This window comes from Gossypium arboreum, chromosome 13 (genome assembly GCF_025698485.1).
Source record: "Gossypium arboreum isolate Shixiya-1 chromosome 13, ASM2569848v2, whole genome shotgun sequence".
Classification (NCBI taxonomy): Eukaryota; Viridiplantae; Streptophyta; class Magnoliopsida; order Malvales; family Malvaceae; genus Gossypium; species Gossypium arboreum.
This window is the reverse complement of record NC_069082.1, coordinates 120,229,398-120,236,982: the sequence shown is the minus strand read 5'-3', so window position 1 is coordinate 120,236,982 and position 7,585 is coordinate 120,229,398. Positions and strand designations below refer to the sequence as shown.

Genomic DNA, 7,585 nt, shown 5'->3' with positions numbered 1-7,585 from the left:
AGCAATAACCAAATAATGTATGATGTACGAATAGATGAAATGCATGTTCACAAAATATAACATATAATAATAATAAAATAACATTTAACACATACTTGATATATATAATATAAAAATATCTTAAAGAACTAAAAAGAATGATTGATTACTAACAAAATAGATACATAATTAAAGATAAGATATTTCATAACAATTTTATAATAGTATTTAATATATAATATATAATATAATAACAAGAATATTTACAAAAGAATAATAATTATATGGTAATATATTGGTTTAAGAGTATATAAGAGAATTCATAATATAACAATATTAATTTAAAATGAAATAGTATATAATAAATAAATAAATAAATAATAATGAAATGTGTATATAATATGAGTTTAAAATATGTTTTAATAATAATAATTTACAAATAATATATATAATATAAACATAAATAATGTAATAGATAATCTATAATATACATAACATATATATATATATAAAATAATATAGAAAAATGAGAATATATAAATGTTATATAATAAAATATATTTTAAATTTATAGGAAATAAGAAGTATAATAAATACAACGTAAAATAATGAAAGTAATATGGAAAACAATATATATAAATAATTAGTAAATATAAAATATATATGAAAATATAGTAATAATATAAAAAATGATGCAAAATAATAATAATTTGAGAAAAATAATATATAATATATAATAAATAATAATATATATAATAATATTTATAATAAAATAATTTTATAATATATACTATAAAATAAGGTTAAAATAATATAAATAACAATATATGAAAAATATATATATATAAAATAAATAAGAATAAATTTAAGACTAATTTTAAAGTCCAGCAAAATTATAGGGCGAATTTAAAAGGAATAAAACTGAATTTAGGCCCTATTTAAAACGCGCGCAAAATTAGAGGGACTCACTGGGCAAATTGCCCTATTCATATTCGAGGCAGCGTTTAAACCTTGGACTCAGAGCAGCTACTGTAGGGACTAAATCAAAATTGAGGCAAAACAATAGGGCCAAATCATAAATAAAACATAACATAAATATAATCTTAAAAAAAAGTGAAAGGACTGATTGAGCAATTAACCCCATTTCAAAAAACGCGCGGATCCTCCCCGGTTAATCGAGTCAACACGCGGATCCTGTCGTTCTAAAACGACACCGTTTTAGGTAGGCTATATAAGCCAAACTTTGCACCTAAGAACCATTTTAACATCCGGTTTTAAAAAAAAAAACAAAATCCTCTGAAAGAGGATTAGAGGGCCGATCCCGGAGCTGCTGAACCTCCGTCCAGGGGTCTCCTCACGCGCTCACGCGCCGCTACGCACGATGGTCGGAGGGCCCAAAAGCCTTCACCCTTTTCAGCGAAAATCAGGTAATCCCTTTTTTCCCCTTTTTACCGCTTGTAATGTATGTTAAAATATTCACCTTTATACTCGATTGGCTACTGGTACTGTCAGTTGGTAATACAATGCTCTGTTGAATCTGTATGTTTATTTTCTTTCTGGAAAATCGTGTCCTTTACAATGTTTAGATTCGGGCTTTTATAGCCACTGTTGCTTTTACATTCTTGGTACAAAAATCTGTCCTGTTTCTTGCCTTGTTTTGCTGTCTTTGTTTCCTTTTGTTTGTAGGTAATCCACGAGAATCTCGCTCAATCACTGGAGTCTGCGCATTGATGGAGCCAAAGCCGGATTTTGGCGTGTCTTGCTCGTTGATTGTGGCGCGACGTATGCTTGGTGGCGACGATTGAGATGGCCACGTCGTTTGAAGTGCCCGAAGCCTCTAGAAACTCCTTGCGGCGCGAGGAGAGGGCTAGGGTTTCTAACCCTAGCCGAATGCTTCTAGTTTTTGGGCCACTGAGAGTTTGGGTCAATTGGGCCATTTTAATTCTGGGCTAGGTAGTTTAATTGAGTCTTGGTCTATAATGTAACGGGTTGGGTTGTAACAGTGGGCCTGCTGGTTTAAGTTGGGCTAGTCTAGGTACTGATCTGGCTATTGGGTTGTAACCAGGTATGATTTAAGGCTGATTGGGTAGTTACCGGGTAAATGGTTGGATTTGTATTTGGACTCTTGTAAATTGGGCTTTACGGATTGTTAAATAAACAATTATTATTTGATCTGTTTGATTTGTTTAAGCCCGGTCAAATTTGGGCTATTACAAAAAGTCTTTTTTTAATTTCAACTAAGGAACTCTAAGCGACAAATCGACGATTGGGACGATGGATCAGTATCTATTGACAAGTAGAAGAACATACTTTAATTCCAAGTTGATTTGATAGTCAATGTTGAAGACCGAAGAATAAAGCTATTTAGATTTTAGATTTTGGTTTGCATATTTATGATGTTTAAAATTGTTTCATGAAAAAAATCTAAACAGTAGAAAAGAAGGGAAAGAATAGCCTTTGATTACTACAGGCGGTACGAATGGAAAATGCCATATAGTAGTGATTTAAATGAAAACTTTTAAATAATTCATTGACCATTTTGTAAATTCTTTAAATTGAGTGACCAAAACACAAACCTAATAATAATTTAGTGACAATAGGTGTAGTTTACACTATAAGATTTGGCTAAAAGAACACAAGGTTCAAAAAAATAAAGATAAATGTCATTGTTAGCAATATTTTGAACATCTCAATTTTTTCAAAAATAACCCAAATAAATTAATTAATTATTTATGAAAATATCCACTTGCAAAATTATGTACAAAAATGACCAGTTTTAAACAGTGAACTTCGATGCCGCCATTACCATTGGCAGTAACACCCTTCATAATGGGCCAATCATTGGATGGTTTTTGAAAAAAATATTTTTTTTGGGTGCCATCATTATCGTTGGCAACACTGGACTGAAGCGTGACTATATAAAACGTTCAAGGAGCTGATCAAGCAATTACCCTTTTAAATTAGATAAAAAAATGGTGCCGGCATCCAATTAAATGTTTAGTCTATTTGCTTGTTAAGACTTACTCTTTTTAAAATTAAATTTAAATAGATCTAAAAAATGTAAGAATAAAAAATATAAACCCTTTTCATATTTTTTTTAAAATAATAAACTTAAAAATATATATATAATTCTTATTTAAATTACCTATATATATCATTCCAATAAAATTTTTGCTATATATACCCCTCTTGGTCTGCTTCCCTCAATATACAAATATACCATCTTTTTTGTGTTCATTATACCAATATACCCACTGAAACAAAGAAGCATTTACTTGCATATTGATAAAATGGGAAGTGCGTCAAGAAAAACATTCCTTCCCCTTGATCCAATGACCTTCTCAAACGAGTCCAAAGCAGTGATTGATTTCATTGCTGATTACTATAAAAACCTTGAGAAATACCCAGTTCAATGCACCGTTGAGCCTGGTTATTTGTCGGCCATGTTGCCAGAGTCAGCCCCTTATTGCCCTGAACCACTCCAAGACATACTCGAAGATGTCAGCAATTGCATCATCCCAGGCCTGACTCATTGGCAAAGTCCCAACTTCTTCGCCTATTTCCATGCAAATGCTAGCACTGCTGGCTTTCTTGGGGAAATGCTTTGTTCGGGTTTTAATGTCGTTGGTTTCAACTGGATTTCGTCACCGGCGGCGACTGAGCTCGAATCCATTGTCTTGGATTGGATGGGCAAAATGCTTAAGCTACCATCTTCCTTCTTGTTCTCCGGAACCGGTGGTGGAGTCTTGCATGGCAGTACATGTGAGGCTGTTGTTTGCGTTTTGGCTGCTGCAAGGGACAAAGCCTTGAAAGAGCTTGGAGGCTGGGAAAACATAACCAAACTGGTGGTTTATGCTTCGGATCAAACGCATTTCACTTTCCAAAAGGCAGGAAACTCGTAGGCATTCCCCCATCAAATTCTCGGTTAATTGAAACATCTTTTTCGACAGGGTTTTCGTTGTCACCTGAAAACCTTCGCTTCGTCATTGAAGACGATATCAAATCTGGTTTGGTGCCATTATTTTTATGTGCAACCACTGGGACAACACCCTCTGGAGCTGTCGATCCTATTGCAGAGTTGGGCAAAGTTGCCATGGAATTCAAGCTTTGGCTTCACATTGATGCAGCATATGCAGGAAGTGGCTGCATTTGCCCCGAGCTCCGCCATTATCTTGATGGAGTGGAGCTTGCTAACTCCATCAGCATGAATCCACATAAATGGTTTCTCACAAACATGGATTGCTTCTGTGGATCAAGGAACCGAAGTTGTTGGTGGATTCATTGTCAACTGACCCTGAAATTCTAAGAAACAACGCAAGTAAATCCAAAGCAGTGGTGGACTACAAAGATTGGCAAATAGCATTGAGTAGACGTTTTAGGGCTTTGAAGCTTTGGGTTGTGATTCGCCGATATGGTCTGGCTAACCTGATGTACCACATTCGAAGCGATATCGCCATGGCTAAACGATTCGAAGCACTTGTGGGAGAAGATGAGAGGTTTGAGATCGTAGTGGCCAGAAAGTTCGCATTGGTTTGCTTCAGGTTGAAGCCCAAGGTGGAGGAGGAGGATCTGAACTGTAAATTGGTGGAGGCCATAAATTCAAGTGGAAGAGCGTTCGTGAGCCATGCAGTGTTGAGTGGGATTTATGTAATTCGATGTGCCATTGGAACAACTCTAACTCAACAACACCACGTGGATGCCTTGTGGAAACTCATCCAAGACAAAGCTCAAAGTTTATTGATGTAGTATGATTTAGGAAAAAAAATGATGTGCCCTGTCTTGTTTCAACGCCATTCAAGTCGTTCTTTTAATTCAACCAAATGTGGCTAGCAGGCCAATTGGCTGACGGAAAGTTAATCCGTATTCGGGATTAGCAAGTTTTTTTGTATAAATGTAGTGAGTGTGTGTATAAGTTTGAATGTTGAGTATGGACTTGACTTTTGTATACTTTGTGTAATAAAGTTTTATGTACCGAACGTGTTTGTTACGTTGATTTTGTGTTTAGTCAATTGTTTGTTAAAAGATTTATCACAATAATGTTGTAACTACTCATATAATTTGATTATGAAAAAACATTATTTATTTATTTTGAAAGACATCTTTTTTTTATAATAATTATTTTTAAACATTATTTTCATTATAGATTTTTATCATTTCATTCTATTTAATATAATATCTAGAACTACCCGTAACTCCTCCCTACTCTTTAAAAAAGAGGATAATACGTTTCAACACACTCGAACCCACATCCTCATGCATTAATAATAATACGAAGTCAATCGAGTTAAGACTCAATCGCAATTTTACTTATCTTTTAAGTACATATTTAAAGTTATATAAATTATTATTATTATTTTATATTTAATTATTTTATATTTAACTATTTTAGAATAAATAATTTTTTTCTCAATACCAAAATAGTATTAATATAGTATTATAGTAATAAACTAATAACAATAAAAACATAGGAAAGAAGGATACATTCTATTCAATCAATTATATAATCAATTATGAAATTTTTATTAATTTATAATATTTATATTTTATGTGATTTTTGTAACACCTTTTACCCGTCTCCGTCGTCGGATTAGGATTACAAAGTATTACAGTACAAAACATAGCATTTAACTTCAAATAGAAACAATTATGCAAGTTAAATAATAACATTCAATAACTCATTTTAATCAAGGTAGAAATACACTTATATGCCTTAAATCGAGCCTACAGGGCCTTAAAAATAATTTGAAAAGATTTGAGGATCATTTTGAAACAAATCAAAAGAAGTTTGGAAAGATTGACAATTTTTTTTAAAACAGAGGTCGTGTACCCAACTGTGTGACGGACCGTGTGTATATTCAAAAAATGGTCACACGGTCATATTAGAGGTTATCTGAAACCTGTACCTAAAAATAATAATGACAAACGGCTGTGTGAGGTGACCGTGTGTGGCACATGGTCGTGTGGCAGCCCATGTGCACCTTAAAAAGCTTGCATTTGAAGTCATTTTTCCACCAAAACTTAAACACCAAGCCAAGCTATTTTCAACTACAATTTCATGCTCAAACACATTCAAACACACCCAAAAACATGTCAAATTCACTCAACCTATGTCTAACCAATATGCCATCATTTGACACCTCAACTCACATTCCAAAACTAACCAAATTCAAGGCTATACTCCATGTCAAATTCATACACCAAACACATTAATAAGTAACCATTCAAACTCTCAAATCATATATCATCTCGTTCTAAAACTTACCATTGCTTTTCTCATTCAAACATATACATTCATATCATAATTTCAAACACTTATATAAAAATTATACCAAATAACCAAATAACATGACATAAACATAAACACATACAAGTTAACACTAAACATAGGCATCATTCACCACTTTCATACTTACCACATAATTCACAATTCAAACATCTACAAAATTTCACCTATTACATACCATATAACCCAAAAGTTAACTTCAAAAACATTCAACTTATGTGACTGGATAGTGTAATTCTCAAGTTTTTCCAAACGTTTGATTCCACAAAATGTTATCTACTAGGAAACGAGAAAATGACACGAATAAGCTTCAATAGAGCTTAGTAATTTTAACAGTTAAAATGATAAAACTTACCAAATTAAACATAGCATTTATAATAACAAGAGTAATAAACAGTATTTCCTATCAACCATAGTCATTAACAGATGAGTATATAGATACAATCATCGCCTCGTCACAAGTCAATCTCGTATAGCGCGCACTATAACCTATTGGCATGCCAATCGTACTTTATCCTCCGTTCATCCAACTCAAGAGATATCATTACTGAACAACGATATAAGCAAATTTCTACTTCAATTCACACTAATTAACATTGAGCAATCAATTGAACATTCAACAACCAATTCTAATTCAATACATTCCAAATTATACAAACTAAATTGAATGAACTTACCTAATATTTGCTAATGATTGACTCACAGGGACTAATATGTATTTTTTCATTTTCCTCAGTTATCCTCCACACGAGTATCTATAATGATTAAATTCAATTTATCAAATTCAAATACATATTCTAACTTATTTTTATGCATGTGACACTTAAGTTTTTATTATTTACACGTTTTCAATAAACTTTTACATTTCTTTCAATTTAGTCTTTAAACCCGAAATTTTAAATTTATCAATTTTTCACAATTTCCCATGTTAGTCGAATTTCTTCCTATACTAGTAAAATCCATAATTATGCAAAATTCACAAGAATTTTATATCAATTTTAATATTTTATCAAATTAGTCCTTTAACTAAAACTAACAAAAATCACTTTACAAAATAGTCCTAATCAATAACCAATACTACAAATTCATCATTTTTTCGCTTAATCAAATCAACAGCATACAAAGTTGAAGAAAATAAAAACAACCAGCACAAAGACTGAGGACAAAAACAAATACGCAGACACAACACAGTAATCAAAACCCCCCACCACTCAACAAGTCCCAACCAACAAAACAGACAACCAACAGATAAAAACCTGCTCAAATACACCCCTAACAATTACAAAACAAACTGCTAAAAAACCCCGCAAGACGCGTGCATCC

The 7,585-nt window shown here is 32.5% G+C and overlaps 1 pseudogene; it reads left to right on the top strand.

Annotated features, from left to right (window-relative positions):
- Positions 1–3,190: 3,190 nt before the first annotated feature.
- LOC108478589 (phenylacetaldehyde synthase-like) lies at positions 3,191–5,073 on the top strand (annotated as a pseudogene).
- Positions 5,074–7,585: the final 2,512 nt, after the last annotated feature.